Source organism: Chinchilla lanigera, unplaced genomic scaffold (genome assembly GCF_000276665.1).
Source record: "Chinchilla lanigera isolate Chin_1 unplaced genomic scaffold, ChiLan1.0 scaffold00037, whole genome shotgun sequence".
NCBI lineage: Eukaryota > Metazoa > Chordata > Mammalia > Rodentia > Chinchillidae > Chinchilla > Chinchilla lanigera.
The window spans coordinates 14,505,829-14,524,263 of record NW_004955438.1 but is presented as its reverse complement, the minus strand read 5'-3'; the positions used below and the strand labels follow the sequence as shown (position 1 = coordinate 14,524,263).

The window sequence follows — 18,435 nt, the reverse complement described above, 5'->3', positions numbered from 1 at the left end:
TACTGTAAGTATCTTATGTAAGTGGACCTACATAAGAATTGTTTTGTGATTGGCTTATTTCATTCATATTGTTCATTCATATTGTCACCTATGTCAGAACTTATTCCCTTTTTCAAGCGAATAATGTCCCACTGAAGATACGTATCATCTTTATGTTTCTTTCAGCTTTTGTCTGCTATGAACATGGGTACACAATATCCAATCGAGTCAGTTACTTTTGAGTATATGCCCGGAAGGGGAATTGCTGGGTCACGTGGTCATTCTATGTTTAAATTTTTTGAGGAACTGGCAAACCATTTCCACACTAGCTGTGCTCCTTTACATTTCCACCAGCAATTCACAAGAGTTTCAATTTCTCTACTTCCTCTTCAACTCTTATTATTTTCTGTTTTCTCATAATAGCCATCTTGCTGGGTACAAAGTGCTAGCTCATGGTGGCTTTGATTTGTACTTTCCTAATTGTTATAGCACAAATCTAAAATGTTCCCCAAAAGTCTCATGTATTCTGAGTTAGGGCTTTGATAAGGTGATTGTGTCCTGAGGATTCTAATTTCATCAGTGGATCGGTCTATCAACAAGATCATTATTTGATGGCATTTTTTAGACGGTAATGGAAATTTAGGAGGTGGGACTTACTTGAAGGAAGGGCCTGGGTCACGGGAGCATGACCTTAGGGAGTTTGTCTTATCGCCAGCCCCTTCCTCGCGGGCTCTTTCCTGGCTCCCTACGTCCATGCTGCCATGACAGGAGCGGCTTTGTTCTGTCATGCCCTTCCGCCATGATGGAGCCAGCTGAAACCTCTCAAGCCATGAGCCAAAATAAGTCCTTCCTCCTTTAACTTGTTTATGTCAGGTGTTTGGTCACGGTAAAAAAGGTAATAAATAGCACACCAATAATTAGTTGAGCATCTTTCCATATGCTTTTTGGCTATTTATATGTCTTCTTTGGAGAGAAATGTCTATTCAATTCCTTTGCCCCCAAAATGAGAGAGATTAATTTTAAAAAGTAATCATTTCATTGCAACAAAAAGTCAAGGTGTATAAATGCACTTTGCTGAGGCTGCGTGTGTTGGGCTGTCCCGTTTGGGTAGCATGTCCGAAGAACAACCCCTGCCTGCAGGTTTTTCTCTTCTGGTTTTCATGTGGTCAGTGAACCCAGCCCACGTGTGGTGCTGGCAGACGTCAGCATGTTGTGATGGGCACATGTTCACCACCAGCTTCCTTGAGGAGCTAAAATGTACTTTAAGTTGTCATTAAATATGCACACACATGTTTTTGAGCTCACTGTGGCTGGAAGGGTTTACTGAAAATGTATAAAAAACATGACCCAAAACTATAATGAGTAAGTAGAGAGCTGCACCATATTATAAATGACAACAGCACTAGCAAGAACACTCAGGCTTCTCTTCTAAGCGCTCAGAAAAGAATGCTCAGCCTCTATGCCCCGCATGTATTTATATGCACCTTCTCTATGATTTCCCCTATTTCCCACTGACACCATCAACCAGTAGCCTGGTGGCTTCAGGCATTTTGCCGGCCACAACAAAATCTACTGGCACAGGCCATTGGCACCAGCATCTGGCGCACCAAGTGCCTACGGGGTCAGCAGCATCAAATCAAATACTTTCTCCTTCACCTAGACAGACTGGCAGCAGTTGGCTTTCCCTAATTATTCATGTTGTAGCATATGCAATGTGTGAGCACCCTGCATGCTATCCTTGGAAAAGAGGTGTTGGTTAATTTTGTATGACAAGGGAGAGAAATATTGCTAGGAAACAACTGGCCTTCACCACAGATTAGAGTGTTTGCATGTTGCTATGGTTTGAATGTGTCCCTCAACATTTTGTGTGTTAGAAAGTTCATCCCCCAATCCATATATTAATGGTATTTGAGGGTGAGGCCCATGGGAGGTAATTGGTATTAGATGAGGTCACGAGGAGGAGGGACCCAGGAGAGCATTAGAAGCTGTCTAGGAAGAGGATGAGAGACCTGAGTTAGTACCTAGCTTGCTCTGTCTCACCATGTGTTGCTCTCCACCACAGTACAGCAAGAAGCCCCCACCCACATGCTGATATGACTTCCCAGCTTCCAGAACTGTGATCCAAATAAACTTCTAGTCTTTATAAATTACCCAGTCTCAGGTATTCTGCTATAGCAACAGAAAATAGACTAAGGCACATGCAATACACACAACTGATGAAACCACAGTGGAAGTTAGAAATACCGAGTGGAGATCTGCCAAACCCACCCAATTTGTTCTGTTGGAACCATTAATATAATATGATGTGCCTTGCTTAAGAATAAATGCTACATGGTGAATATACTAAATGCCACTAATAGTATGTTTTAAAGTGATTAGTAGTCAATTTTATGTTACGTGAATTTTGCAACTCAATAAAACAAAAGTAAAAAGTTTTGAATGGACAGGAAGAATAGTTTTTGAGATCTATTGGTTTGCATACTTCAAAATAAAAATTTTTAAAAATTAAACAAAACAATGAAATGCTAAATGGTAAGGAGAACAGGAACTGGAAGAGGAGGAGAGAAAAGAGAAGTAAAAATAATTAAGATGTGTGCTGTACAAGTACCAACTCCCCACAATGAATGTACAGCAAACATGTGCTAATAAACATGAAATAAAATAAAAATGCAATGCTGAACCAATGAGACTAAACTGGAACCATCTCAGGCAGACTGGGGCAGGTAGTCAGTTACCAATGGCCATATCTGATGCACAAGAAAACACAAACATCTTGCCAGGAAGACCTCTGGTCCCCACACAGGCAGCAATTCCACTTTACTACTCCACCAAGGGAGCTCTCAAACCCATCTCCACTGCCTTAAAGATTTTCCAGGCAGGAGTCAAACACCAATCCACAATGTTCCTCAATGGCTTGACCACAAAAAATAAGAGACAGAGAGCTCACTTCTTGGAGATACCTTCCACTTCACTGCTGAGCAACATGGAACCTGTCAGCGCTCTACAGAAGCAGCTAAAGGACAAGTTTTGGAGGCAAACTGCCAGAGTAACAGCCCGGTCCTCTGCTTAGCAGCTATATGAACCTGAGGAGGTTATTTAGTTGCTCTGTGTCAGCATCTGAAAAACGACATGAGTATTTGCCTTATTCTATGAGGACTGATTAAAAATAGGGGAAATGTTCAAATTTATTGCAGTAAAAAACACACTGCTTTTCATCCCTATGAAAATACTCCGCCTTGCTTTGAATACACTTATCCCATCATTCTTGGCACTTTCTTTTTCTTTTTGGGGGAGAATGGGGTTGAGACAGGATGTCACTCTGTAATTCAGACTGGCTTTGAACTCGCCAGATAGCCCAGGCTCACTTCAATCGCACAAGGATCCTCTTGCCTCAGCCTCCCAAGAGCTGGGATGACAGGCATGCTCCACCACGCCCAGCTCTTGCTGCTTTCTTAAGCAGTTTTGGAAGTCCTCTTTTTTCGTCTTTAGTTGTGCTACCCTGGCTGCCTCCGTGTTTTAAATTGATTCAAAACATTGCCCTTCTGTGAGTTCGATTCCCCGTACCGGGAAAAAAAAAAAAAAATTGCCCTCCCATGGTCATTTCGACCTTGGGAAAAAGTCAGAAGTCACACAGTATCAGATCAGTAAATAAGGTGGACGAGGACACACTGCAATGTTTTTATGAGCCTGCCTTTCCTTTGGATGGTACTTGACATCAGCATTCACTGTATTTTTTTAAATCACCTTATAAAGACACTCCTGAAAGAAGACTTCCAGAGCTGCTTCAGAAAGTTGCAAGAACAGTGGGGTAAGTGTGTTTGAAGGAAAGGGGAGTATCTTGAGGGGAATTAATGGCAATATGTCTTTTCCTGTAATAACTGTTTTTATTTTAAGCATGCATCATCTAGTTTGGTTACTCTTTGTATGTTGAGTTGCCAGATAAATTCAAATTCATTATTTCAATTGTAAATAACAAGTGATCTTTTAGTGTAAATATGTCCCAAATTTAACTGGAAGTTTGGGTTTTTATTTACAACCTTTGGCAACCATACTAGTGTAGCAATTATTAGAATGTCTGGCGTGTAGCAAGTTACCTGTACAGAGTTGCTGTGGCTGATGTTGTTAAGATTTTTGACCATAAAGCACAGAAATGTTACAGCACAAGGAAAGGGCCTTGGGTGTGTAGGGACAGAACTGTTCTCCATATTTCTCAGGTGCCTTGTGATTTTCATTTCACCAGCTCACATCAATAACTTGAATCTTCACCATCAGAGTCTCTTGTCCCATCTTTCTCTGGACTTGGCTTCCCTCTAATGTCTGACCCAGCACGACCACCATGCTCACATCTGCACTACCTAGAAGATGCTGCCCTATCTTATTTTGGGTCAATCCAAGAGCAGGCCCTAAGAGAAAGGATTTGTAGTGGATTGATAACTGGTGATCAACTTGTAACCCCCAGCTGAACTGAGTGAGAGGTGCTGGGTGTGGGAGGCCCACCTGAGGATTGTTGCCAGCAGCATAAGAGGCAGACCTGGAGAAGAAGCAAGGCTGTTGGGAGCTGAGAGGGGCTGTGGGGAGCTGGCTTTCCTGATGAACTTGGCTGTTTTCATCCTCCGAGGAGCTCGGGACCTCGCTGGCACTGAGAATGGTTTTGGTTCACTTTGGGGAGCTCTGGTCCTCACTTTGAGCATAGCTTCCTGGTTCCAGAAGGGAAGATGGTGCACTGCCATCCTCCAGGGAAAGCTTGCTGCGTCGGCTTCCCTGATTGGAACTCGGCCATCCTGATCATCGGAGGAGCTCGGAGCCTCACTGTTGCCGAGGATGGCTGTGGTACCTTTTGGGGGAGCTCTGGTTCTTCTGAGCATCACTTCCTGGCTCCAGTACAGATCCCTCAGCCTGCTAGCACAGGTCCTTCTTCCTGCTGGCACAGACTTGTAGATTCCACTACTGACCTTTGGGCCTTCCCAACAGATCCGTGAAACAGGTTTGCATGAGATGTTGTCATGGGCTCTGGGCCTCCAGTTGGATTCGTGGGAGGCATTGTTATGAGCTCTGGGTATTCAGCTCAACTCATGTAGGACATTGCTGTGGGATCCAGGCCCTCAGCTGGATTCCTTGGTCTTAGTGTGTGGACAGATTTCCTGCACTCTTTTGTATACTGTTCTTTGGGTGACTATTATAAATAATCATATAAAGTATGTGTCCTGTATTATACTGTTCCCCTTGCAAAAATAAGCCCCAAACCAGCACAGGATTTTAGGTGAGTAATCTATTTGAAAGGTATTCCAGAAATATCTTCAAAGGAATGAGGAAGAAAGGGAAGAAGGATGTCAGTGGAGGGAGCATTATCAAACAAGTGACCACGATGGACACCTGGAACTTTGTCCTGCTGGAAACTTTGGGAAGCAGAGTTATCTCAACAGAGGGATCAGGAAACTGGGTATTTACCCACTAACGGTGCTCACCATCCCAAGGGCTGCTCCTGGGGGTCACGGACCCCTGGTTCTTCTGGCACTGCTTGTACATGGGGCAAGCACACTCCTGACACCTGATGAAAACCGTCAGGTAGAAAGCAGGCGAGGGGGTCACGGAGCTTCCCTGGGTGGGGACAGAGGAGGACAGAGGGGCTATGCTGGGGCCCCGAGGGACTGGTCTATGTCTCTTAGTCCAGTTCTCTGAGGAGAGCACTGATGCTTCACAGCAGCCAGGGGACCAGTTGGCCTTGTAAGGTGGTGGCTCCCACCCCTGCATCTATTGCTCCCAGTGTCCACCCGGGGACTAGAGTGATGGCAGCTTCCTCCTGACCTGTGCTTGCACAACACTGCCGCAGTGACCAGCTCACTGGTTCCTCGAGCTACTTCCTGGCAGGACACTTGATTTCACTCAGAGGAGAGTGGGTCCCACAAGTCTATTAACCTCAGAGGAGGTGAGGATGACAAGTCTTACAAAGGGCTTAAAAAGCTGGGTCAACCACGATGGGGAACAACACCAGTGACAACCACAGAGAGGCCCTTCGCCGTTGCTGTGGTCTCCTTCCCCATCCCTGGCACTGTGTCGCGCTTGTGTTACCTGCCTGTTCTTAAAGCATTCCGGGCCTGGCTTGCCAAACCCACTGCTGAGTAACTCGGTCTCAGTCCTTAGGCACAGTCATTGGACTTCTGTTCCCTTTCACTTTCCTGCTGTGTCACCTGCTCGCCTGCGGAGTTGTTAGCTATTCCTGCACCTGGGGTCTCCGTCAGTATCCTGTCAACCCCTTTACGCCCTTTAAAGCCAGACCACTCACTCTCCGTTGCCAATTAGTGGGCTCTGCAGGTAGAAGAGGGCATTTTTCTGACACCTGCCATGTTTCCCGCCCTTGGCCTGTGCCCAGCCTCTGTTCCTTGCTCTAGACCTGCCAAGGCAAGGTCGAGAAATAGCCCCTGTCCTCACTCAGTCCACCCACCCAGCTGAACTGAACACTGGACATCTCTAAAATGTTTGCACCCCAGATTATATGAAAGTGTCATCCAGCTAAACTCTATACCCTTCCATTTTCCCATACCCTTAACCCCCCAGGAGCTATGTCTAGGATTCCCCTAACACCTGCCTTGGTTCTGCCAGAGCCCAGTCTGCTAAGTTTAGGAACTTTACCCATTTATCCTTGTGCTGGCCTTAGTATCACACACAGCAGATGAAAGACAGAAATTGCCGATACCGAAGGGTGTCAGGACCAGGTTGAGCTGGGAGAGGTATTTGCCAACAATGGCACATGTGAGGTGTGAACTAGAAAATTTTCAAGGGGAAATTTCAAACTCAAGGCCAGAAAGACAGTGTCAGGTACAAAAGTTAAGGAGGGATGAGGTTCACAGGGCACAGACCAGAGGGCCTTTGCCAGAGGTTCAAGGATGACACAAGGGCCCAGAATGCGGGGTGGACAGCAAGGTGAGAAACAGTCCAGTGCCCTGGACCTCTGGCTTCCCTCCCTGCCTCCCACACCTCGCAAACACTTCTAACCCATGATGGAGGAACAGTGGCTTAGAAAGAGACCAAAAAGCTGACCATCTGTGTGCCTGATTTAGGTGGTCAGAGCCAGCACCATGAACAATGGGGAGAACCTAACAGGACTGCCAGCACTTTCGGGCTACAGGGGAAAAGTTTTGCCCCTGCTCTGGAGAGGAAAACACCACGCGCTGCTGTTTCTGTCAGGTCTCCTTTGGCCTGGTGCTGCCTGACCGAGAACCAGACGTGCGTTGGCAGAGTAGAGACACGGGGCACCACAGGACGAGTGTGAGCCTAGAGGCAGCCGAGGAGGAGCACTCCGGCCACTTCCGCCCATTCCAGAGGACAGCACAGGCACACTGGGCAGCCACCCTGGCACACTCATCCGCACCATCCCCAAGAGTGCCAGGGAGACGGGTTCATGGGCAGCAGGCCTCAGAGGTACAGGGTGGAACCCCAAGCATTGCCTCCCCCTACAGAGGAGCGGCCTTGGGGCTCTCAATCTCCTGGGGGTACAGTGAAGGGGGTACAATGAGGTGTGATCAAGTGGGGAAGCCACTCACATTAAGGCTGCAGTCAGCTGGCTGGGGGAATCTCAGGTCACATTGGAGCCTTACCTGCAGCCTGCACCTTCCCTAAGGGGTGTTAACCTCAGCCTCTCAGGGGTCCTTCTGCATCACTGTGTTCTCTGAAGCTGGAGGGTGCTGGGGAGAGACTTCTGTTGAAAGGTGAAGATGATCACACTGCGCCCGACATCGGTGCCGGCCGTACCAGGGATCCCCCAGGACCTCAGGATGCTCCCTTCGCTGGGGCAGGAGTTGGGGGTGGGTGGCAGCTCTCTACATGTGCCTGGTTTTAGGTAAGGGAAGGAAAAAAGAGCACTTCAGCTGTACCTCTGTGTGAGATAATTTTCCTTCTCTTTGTTCTCTCCAGCTTTATTTCTACTTTCAGTCTTCTTACTATGACCCAAGAGAACAGAAGAACTCCGTATGCTATTTATATAAAGCAATGTATTTTAGCAGGAAGCCCAATGAATCCTTATTGCCCTGGAATACTCACCACTGTTCTTCCTTCTGCCCCTTAGAACCAGAGAAGGACTAAGAAGTCATATCTCCCATGACCTGTCGTGCCCTTGGAGGGCACCAGGAACACCTTGTGCCTCTGTGCTGGGCCGCTGATTTTCCCATGGTCGTCAGTGAAGCTGGAGACAAACTAAATCTCTGGGCCCACTGTTTAAAGTCCTCTCCGGGAGGAACTTTGCCCTTGGGCCTCAGCTGCTTAAACACCAGTCTCCATCAACACAGGCTTTTACAGAACAGAAGGTGCAACGGGCTGCTAAAATAAGCTTATTTCACACGCATAAATTTTTTGGGGGGTGTTTGGCTTACCACTAGCTACATCTCCAGCACCCCCAAAGGAAGTCTCAGGAGATTCTGGTCAACTCCATAATCACTTGAGAGATGCTGTGAAGAAACTTCCTATGCCTCTGTCAACATGGTCCTGTCACATCCCGATTACCTGAGTTGTGAAGGTGAAGTGCTGCTGAACTCACACCGAGTGGAAGGAGATTGATTCCGAAGCTGATTTATTAGTGAGCTGGAAGGAAACCAACCAGTCATCTGCTGTCAAGGGGCCTGCGCAGAGTGCTGAGTGTGCAAACCTGCCATTGTTTAAAGATGAGCAAATCCAGAGAGTGCTTCCAGAGAGCAGAGAGCGGCCGTAAAAGGCAGCAAGAGACAGTTGGGAGAGGCTGGGCTGTGATCGTCCCACACAGAAGGGGTCCACTCACCTGACTCCAGCCATGACGAACAGCGTGGCTCTGGATGGAAGGTTGGCATCTTAGACAGCCATTCAGGGCATTCAGAGGCTAGAGGATTTGGGCAGCAGTGACCCAGAGGCCAGTTAAGGTGCAGAACTCAGAGGGCAAGGAATGAGGACGAAGGTGGTTTGTGCACCTGGACGGAGCCTGACACTGCGTAGATGGGCAGTGAATGTTCGTTGGGTTGAATGCAGGAATGAACGGTAGCGCTCAGGTACTGGGAAACATCTGTGAACAGCCAGCCACTCCTGCCCCCGGGAGCCAAAGGATGGGGCAACAGATGGCCTGGGGGACATGCAGGCATTGTGGAGCATCCCAGGAGAAGAGAGAAAGGAGGCAGGGTGGCCTGGAAGTGCCGGGCCAGCGGACACAGTGATTTCCAGCAAGGTGGTCGTGGTCGCACGCTCGAGCTGAGGAAGGACTTGGAAAGCAAGGGCACTGGCTGTGTGTATGCCTTCAAAGGAGTTCTGTGGGGAGGAGAACAAAGTCTGCAAACCTTGAGGGACCTGGAGAAGTCAAGGCCCAGCGAGGTGGCCGGTGTGGCTGAGAGGAGAGAAGGACAGAGGACAAGGTCGTGGGGCTCAGAGGTGCTCAGGACCCTGGCAGGCAGCAGATGGCCGGCTCACAGCGGTGGCTGGAGCGTTTACTTACAGGGCTCTCTGAGACGGGTAGCTAGGCTGTGGGGATAGCCCAAGCCATCACTCAGAACCCCCACATGCCGTCACCACCCCCGGAACCGGAGGAGCAAGAAGAGAGAAATTACTGGAACCTGGGGAGAAAAGAGAGGGCTCCTCACTGGTTGAGTGAACTGAACACTGTGGGGAAGAAGCAGGGTGGGGGAGTAAGCACCCTGACTTCACTCTCTCTCTCCTGCCAGTCTCCTGCCTGGGTTCCCCTGTTGTCCACACCCAGCTGGCAGCCAGAGAACTCACTGCAGGTTGGCCTCCAAGCAGGACCCGGGAGGATGGAATATGACCATGCAGAGGCTGTGGGGTGCTGGAGGCCAGCTAAGGACTCTGATTTTCCTTCTGAGTAAGATGGGAGCCACTGTGATGCTGGACCGAGGAATGACTTGATGTGACTTCAGTTAGGAGTACATACACGATGGATGTCATAGACACCAGCTGCCAGTCTTAGCACTGACATTAGTGACCAGGAGCTGAAGGAGGCGGGTGGAGAGGGGGACACAGGAAATTGGTAACAGATGGTTGTGCAGAGTGGACAGGAGGAGAGAGTGCACGGACCTCAGCCAGTGGTAGCTCAGAACCCCTCTGCATTACAGAGAGGTGCTCTAGATCAGACCCCACGCTGACATTCCACCCTCAGTCTGGCCCCAAGTGGGCATGGGCCCCCCAAAAACTACCAGCCATGTCAGTGAGTCCCAAGGCCTCCCAGGGAACTATATCAAGTCCCAGCCTCATCTGTGTTTGTCTGTGTGCTGCCCTTAGCTTATGGTTGTGGGTGGAATTGGGTTCCCGCTGAAGCACATTGAAGTTCTCACCCCCAGGACCTCAGGATGAAGCCGTGTTTGGAAATAGGGTTGTTGACGAAGCGGTTCAGATGAGGTCACACTAGAGCAGACTGAGACCTTATTGCAATGTGACCAGTGTCCTTATAAGACAGACACGGGAAAGAAGGTCATGTGTAGATGGAGGTAGAGAGGTCAGAGAGATATAGCTGCAAGCCAAGGAATGCCAAAGACGACCAACAACATCAGAAACTAGGAAGAGGCAACCAAGGATTCTACCCAGAGTTCAGAGGAGGCACAGCTCTGCTGACACCTTGACATTGGACATCTGCCTGCAGCACTCTGACAGAATCCATTTCTGTGGTTAGAAAGCCACTGGTTTGTGATGCTTTGTTGCAGCAGCCCTAGGAGACCAGTAGATTTACCCTCTGTGTGCAAATGCCTGATGGGTCACTTGCATTGGTGGATCAGTGGAGGAATTCTATAATGCCCCGTGAGTGTTTCAGGGCTGTGAGGCTGACCCCAGTACATTGTGCTTGTGTTCTGATTTGGATTTTTCTCCTGGGTACCCATGATAACTTCACAGTGGACTGATGGAGAAAAGGGACTACTTGTGGGGAAACTCTGACCCTCCCCTATCAGCCAAAGCCTTGGCTTGTAGGGGATGACAAACTGCAAATATCGGTCTGTGTGATGAAAGTGGAATAATTCCTCACAGCACCTCTGGGCCTCCAGTGGGAGTGTCGCACAGCAAGCCCAACGTGATCCAGGCATAGCTTTGGCATTCGAGAACACTTTATGTGAGAACTTCTAAGGATTTTTTAAAATTAGTTGGTGCAGTGGGTTGAATAGTGGCTTCCAAAAAGAGATATCTGCATTTAAATCCCAGGAACTTGTGAAGTGAGTTTATTTGGAATTATGTCTCTGTAGACATAATTAAGGATCTTACAATGAGATCATCCTGGATTAACTGGTAAGCCTTAAATGCAATGACAAAAGTCCTTAGAAGAGATTAGGAGAGGAGAAGGACACAGGCACAGAGAAGACAGCTAAGGGAAAGTGGAGGCAGAGGTGAGAGTGATGGGGCCACAAGCCAAGGGACATCTGGTGGCACCAGAAGTTGGAAGATACTCTCTTGGAGTCTCCACAGGGAACACAGCCCTGCTGACCCCCTGAGAGTCGACTTTCAGCTTCCAAAACTGTGAGAGAATCAATTCCTGTTTTGTTTTGTTTTATTCTGCTTTGCAGTGCTAGGCATTGAACCCAGAGCCTTGCATATATTAGCCAAGTGCTCTAGCACTGAGCCACAACCCCAGCCCCAAATTCCTGTTGTTTTAAGCCCTCCACTGTGCTATAATTTGCTATGAAAGCCTTCTCAGGACACTAAAGGAGTTCCCTTACCTAAAGGAAAAACCATCTCTGATGGTGAGAAAAGCTACTCAAGACTGATGAAAAGTGCCTACTAGGGCAGCCCTGAGCTGTTGGCTGGCTCAAGAGGGTAACTTAGATTTCCAGAGACCCAGTGAGAAAACCCAGGTAGGGTAAGCTATTCACCAGCATGAGTGTTTTCCCTTCAGCCTGGCTCCAGCTCTTTTGTCCTCTTTCGTCGTTTTTCCTGATCCTAGTCAGTGTCCCTGATGAGAAGTTTAACGAAGCATCCCCATTGCAGAAGCATCCTGGCTATGAGTCTTTGCCTTCATGGGGTCCTGTGTGTGGGGTGCAGTCACGCCCAGCCACAGGAGCGGTGTTTACTTTAGAGTTTCCTGAATGGCTGGCCCAGTGAGGGGCTGGAGCAGGTTCCTCATCCTGGAGACAGCAGGCTGCAGGGCTGCCTGACATTTGTGGCATGACAGCTGTGACCGAGTCACATGCTTCCTCCTGGCCAGCCTTGCCGCCCTTGCAGACACTACGCCCAAGTTGGAAAGCGAATTTGCTCCCTCCGCCTTCCTTGCTCGTGTCTGATTTTTGGATGGCGATGATAGAAGACCTACTGCAAATCCAAGCATAATATGAAGCAGATGTAAGGAGAGTGAGGGAGTTGATTTAGCCTGGAAAAAAGACGGGAGTGAGAAAGTGAGCCTCGGGATGTAGTGTCTGGTAGGGAAAGAGTACTCTTTTCCCACAGAGATGGACTGGATCTGTTCGGGAAGGTTCCTGACCCAGATGGGGACAGAGTTTAGCTTCCTACACAAATCCAGACATGATTAACTCCCATGGTGTGGTGGCAGGCTTTCCCCACCCCTACCCCTTTCTGTGACAGTCACCACAGCCCAAAGCCTCTGCCCAAAGAGCAAGCCACAGTGCTGCCACACACCCAGACCACGAGCTATGCATGGGAGGCTGAGGCAGGGGAATGCACGCTCGACGCCAGAATGGACAACTGGGAAAGACCCTGTGTCAATGTAAAATTTAAAAGGCAGCAGGGGTGCTGAGGGCATAGCTCAGCATTAGAGGGTTTGCCTAGCACATATGAGGCCCTGGGTTCAAGCTCCAGTACTGCTCCCCCTCCCCGGGCAAAAAAAAGAATCACCAGCAGGCAAATTCCAGTGCCTGAGTTTTCCCATTTACTGGCTAATCACAGAATCATCATTCCTATTGGTTACCTAGGAACAGAGAACAATTGGTTCAGGCAGAATCGGGATCGGGAAGAGCTTTTGGCTGCATGACTGGACCCTAGGAATAAACACCACTCAATATAAAATCTTCAAGGGGGCCAGTGATCCTAGGCTTGATCCCAGCTGCTGTTGCTCTCCTAAGAGAGGACTGGTCCCAATGGATCTGAGACTGAAAGGGATCAAACAGCAGAGCTGAGAGTGTCTTTGGGTCCCCACTTTGTCATCTGTAAGATGGACAGGACAGGTCCACTGAATGGGCCTCCTTTGTATAACACATGGTGCCAGGGCCTGGGGGACGGAGATGAATATGTCACAGCATCTGTCCTCAAACATCTCGCTGTCTACCACACTGCTTCAGAAAGAGCTGGTCTGTGAATTTTTGCAATAAGATAAGGAGATTTTAAGATAAGATAAGACAAGATAAGGAGCTTCCTCCAGAACACAATTACGTTTTCATCACTAGGTGCAATGTCCAGATCAGCTGACATTTTTTATAGTAAGACTTTCTCAATAAAGGAAGTGGGAGATTGGCTTACAAATTCTTTATTGTGAGTGTTAACTGTGATACTGATCTACTGGCTGCACTTTGAATAGTACAGGCAAGCAATTTTGAGGTTATTCTAAAGGTTTAGTAGAAGCAAAAACACTTTGCTGGTGGAGCAGTAGCAGAAACTATGGGTGCCCTGTCGCTGTGTCCCTGGAACTCACATGCTCGTGCACACTGACCCTTTTCTCCTGGAAACGCCTGTAGGGTTCCATCTGGGGGCTTTCTCTGAGATCCAGCGCAGAGGCTGGAGAATTGCTATCCCAAGGAGCCCCTCAGTCTGTGAGGAGCAGGATCTGGAGGCGGAGTAGCCCAGCGTTTTACTCCTGGGAGTGTTCTGTGCCCTCTCCCTGCAGTCTCCAGAAGGACCACATGCCCTCAGTGTCACCTTCTCAGTACCAAAGTCTAGCTTGGCTCCTTCCCCAGCCTCTCACACGTGGCCCTCGCTCCTACCAGGTTTCCCGGGGCCTTGTCTGTGACCTTCGTCTCAGGATCTGCTTCTGGGAAGACCTTGTTTAAAGATGCTGATTTCATGATCAGTGGTCAAACATACTGTGTGTTTTGTAACCCCTTTTGTGGCGATGAGAAAATGCTCTCTTGGAGCTTGTGCTGTACCTGAGAACCCTTTCTTGCTTCCTGAGACCGCCCACATCCCTTGGCATTTACATTTGCCCACTAGGCAGGGACAACTGGGGGAGGGGTAGTGTTGATGTTCTTATTTTATTAACTTGAGGGAGGCACTATAACAGCAGGAAAAGAGCTCTGGAACAGAATCGTGACGCTGCCGCAAGCCTCTTCCTCTCCCCTGAAGCATCCACAGCCACCTGCTGCTCCGAGTCTCAGTCCAGGAGTCAAACTTGACCCCTCCCTTCCTGCAACCTGCACATGAATCCTGTCGGCACTTCCTGGTTTTGTGTGTAGGGAACCTGGGTGAAATCTGTGCACCCCTCCCAGACCCCCCAATTCCAAGCTTCCACCACTCTCCCTGGAGCCACACCAATGCCCTTTCCACTGTACCCCAACCTGGCTGCCTCCCCTCTTGCTCTGCAGTCCAGTTTCCACAGAGCATCTGGAGACTGCTATCAAAAAGTGTAAATTAGGGCTGGGGGTAGGGCTGAGTGGCATAAGCACTTGCCTGGCAAGCTTGAGGTCATGAGTTCGATTCCTGGTACCAAAAAAAAAAAGAAAGTGTAAGTCAGGGACCCAAGGGGTAGTTCATTGGTAGAGGAGGCCCAGCACGCCTGAGATCCTGGGTTCAATCCACACACCACCCCCAAGCACTTTGGATTATATCAGCTCCTTGCTTAAAGCCTTTCAACGACTCCTCATTTCACTCAACCATAGGTGACTTGACCACTCCTACACACCCTCCAAAGACTGCTCCCCACTCCCCAGCCTGAACCTCCCCACTTCCGTCCATCGCTCCATGCATCCAGTCACAGTAACCTCCATTTAGTGCCGCGGACATTCCCAGATCTTTCTTGCCACTGAGACTTTGTGCTTTGAGCCACTTCTGGCCTGAGCTTCTTCCCTGGGCTGTCCTGCTGTGCTGTAGCTCCCTCTCAATTTTCACTACTTGGTTCAGAAGCTCTTCTCTGTCATCAGAGCCTTCACTAGTTACCCAATCTCAAAGGTCCCTCCCCTTTGCACACACCAGAGACCCCACTTACCTCCCATCACCGTGCCCTACACAGGTCCTTTGTAGCAGTTGTCCCTAATCTGCCGCAGTCTTAGTTGCTGACTTGCTTGTAGAAACTGGCTTGCAAGGAATGAGGCAGTTAGAGCAGGAAGAGGCCTTGCACGTGGCCCTATGGAGAGTAGGAGGAGGCAGCGAGGATTGGAGGTATCTGGAGAGGGGTGAGTGGATTGCACCCAGATTCCAGCCTCCCTTCTAGAATGGCAGTGCCACAAAAGCCCAGATATGCCTGTGTGCTGGCATCGCATCGCACTGTCCAGAGTGCATCTCATCTATCAAGTTCTCAGACCACATCAAGAAGTGTTTGTTTAGAGCAGAATTTCATTATGTCATTTTGTTTGTAGTAAAATATACATAAAAGTTACCATTTTAACCTTCATGGTTGTGTGTCTCGGTGGGTGTGGTGCTAAGGACTGGACCCATGGGTGCTCTACCACTGAGCTGTGTCCCCAGCCCTTTGGTAGTTTTTGAAACAGAGCCTTAATGTGATGCCCAGGCTAGCCTTGAATTTGAGATCTTCCTGCCTCAGCTTCCTGAGTAGCTGGAATTACAGGGGTTACAAACAGGATTACAAACCACCACACCCAGCCGTTTTCATCCTTTTTAAGTGTACAGTTCCATGACATTCACACTGTAATGTGATAATAATTCACAGAAGTGCGTTCACATTGTTGTACAGTCGTCACCAGCTGCCATCTTCGGGACTCTTCCATCTTCCCAAGCTGAACCTCTGTACCACTCAAATACTAACTCCCCCTACCACTGGCAACCACATTCTTCTTTCTGTCTTTAAGAATCTAACAAGTGTAGGAACTCAGACAAGGGGAGTCACACAATCTTTGTCCTTTTATGGCTTGCTTATTTCACCCATCATACCATTTCTAAGCTTCTCCCATGTTGTAACATGTGTTAGAAGTCCTGCTTGCTTCTGGATTGGTTGGGGTTAATAAACCAGAAGTTTACATGGAAACAGGGATTGATGGCCCTGGTGGACTGTGATGGGATTTAAGTCAAGGTTTCAGCATAAACAGTCTTTTGTTGGCTTTGCTTGCAGCTGTTAACTGATTCATCTACCTTATCTCTTCACCCCTCCCCCTCTGGAATTTGTAATTAAATGTAGGACTCCTAGAATTTGTCTTTTTATTTGTGGCTCTGCATCTAAAAGTTTCCCTCCCTGTGTTTCCTGCCCGCTAGTGCAGCCTTGAGCTGGGGAATCCATGGCTTCCTGCAGCCCTGTCATTCCCGTGTGGGAAGAGCAGCCCACAAGCGTTGTTTGCTAGGTGCAAGGGTGCTGGGGAGATGAGACCAGGATCAGGATGGTGTGGGTATTTAGAGCATTTGCCCAAGGCCAGAGAGATCCAGATCTCCAGGGTAGAAGGGATAAGGAGCCAGCACCCTGGGATGGGGCTCAACAGAGCCTGAGACCAGAGGAAGGAAGAAGCAGAGGCCTGGGCTGCTCCAACCAAGAGCTCTAGGAACAGAGAAACGGGGAAAGGTTTTGATTTCCAAACCTCAATTTAGCCTCTCCTGTTCCTCTGGACACCTACACTGCTTGCTGTCTCCTCCTTCCGGTCCCTACCAGACACTGACGCCTGGGTGAGCTGTGATTTGGGCTCCAGAGGGAAAGGAAGAACCCAGCAGGGAGATTGGAAGGTCCAGGCTGTGAGATGTGGGGCGGGGAGGAGGGGCTCCTCCTCCTGCTCACTGGGGACCTGTCTGCTCCTACGCCAAAAAAGAGCACACATGGCATGTCACTGAGGATACGCACGGTGCTAGGGGCCCACATGGGATGTGCATGTGGGCACAACTGGGGGAAGGACCCACGGGAAGCTCGGTGCTCTGACTGTCAAAGTGGAACAAGTGTGTGTGCACAGCATGTGCTTGTGTGTGTGTGTGTGTGCACACGCGTGCATGCATGCGTGCTCACATTCATGTCTGCAGTTTTCAACCCATTCCACACCAAGTGCTTCTGGATCCTGGGAGCAGCTTTTATGCACCAGCTAAAGACCTGCCATGTAATAATTAATCGCTTGGCCTTGGTTGGAAAGATAAGGACTGGAAACCCAACTTTGATACTTACAGGCCATAGTGGACATTTGTTATCTGTTTTGGCCTCTAGGACTGGAACCCTTTTGTCTCGTGCTAAATCCCCCATCTGAAAAGATGGAGCTGCCTCCCACCACAGAAGCTGAAAATGCCAGACCTCCCTTGCTGCTAAGGCACGGTACGTAGAGCCAGACCCCTTGTGTTCCATGAATTCCATCCATTTATGACATCCCTCGGAGACAGTCAGGGGTCACCAACAGGGGACAGAATGATCAAATGCTGGGAAGAGCCCCACAGGGATTGTGCCTGGTTTGTGTTTTCACAGCAGAACCAAGAGGGAACAGAAATGGGAGCCCAGGGCTCACATGGCCCCAGAGTTAGAAATGCAATAGCTGTAAACACATCCAGCCTTCACAGATGCAGGCGCTTTACCGTCGTAGTCAAAGCAGCCCAGAGCGGAGCTCAGACACTGGCCACTTGGGACTCACGCTCGGCAAATTTGAATGCCTTATTTGCATGGAGGACCTGGACTGGAACTTTTGATGGGAGAATTTTCCTATATTAGCCACCAGTTTTCCTTTGTCTGGGACTGGGTTTGCTCTTAGAGCTGTCTCTCTTCTTAATGGAGCAGAAGTCTCAGTAAAAGCCTTGCCTGTGCTTGTATTCCTCGGGGTCTGGTCTATCTATTCTCAACCTCAGGCTGGTAACAGCTTTGCTTGAAACCTGGGGCGTTTTCTGTAATCCCCCTCACTGATCCAGCTGAGTCCAGCGTCCAGCTGACTTTGAGCATTGCTCATGGCCTTGTAGCCTCCAGACTGAGTTCTCTGGACTCCCAATGACCCCCTTTGCTCCAGGCTTATGGAGGTACATCCACATGTGGTATATTTGCCCTTTGCAAGTATACACTGCTATCCATTTTGCCAAATTATATGGCTGCATGGCTGCTCCCACAATTCAGCTAGAAAACATTTCCTTCACTCCAAAGAGTTCTTGTGTGCCTCTTTGCAGTCAGTATCCCACCTCCAACTCCAGAATCTGGCAACAATTGACCTGATTTCTCTGCCTGCACTTTTGTCTTTTCCAGAACGTCCTATAAATGGAATCATACAGTACCCTGCCTTGGAGTCTGGCTTCTTTTACTGAACAAAATGCTTTTGAGAGTTATCCCTGTTGTTGTATGTGTAATTACTTTGTTCCTTTTTACTACTGAATAGTATTTCATTTTATAAATGCACCAGAATGTGTGCCTCTATTCACCAGTACTGGACATTTAGGTTGTTTCTTATTTGT

At 48.8% G+C, this 18,435-nt stretch overlaps 1 long non-coding RNA gene across 1 annotated transcript; it reads right to left on the bottom strand.

Moving 5' to 3' along the window:
* Positions 1–14,537: 14,537 nt before the first annotated feature.
* Positions 14,538–17,268, bottom strand: LOC102026159. Its single transcript, XR_261932.2, has 3 exons — positions 17,180–17,268; positions 15,074–15,158; positions 14,538–14,568 (listed from the first exon to the last, which is right to left on the bottom strand). It is a non-coding gene; the product is annotated as an uncharacterized LOC102026159 (long non-coding RNA).
* Between the last annotated feature and the right edge of the window lie 1,167 nt (positions 17,269–18,435).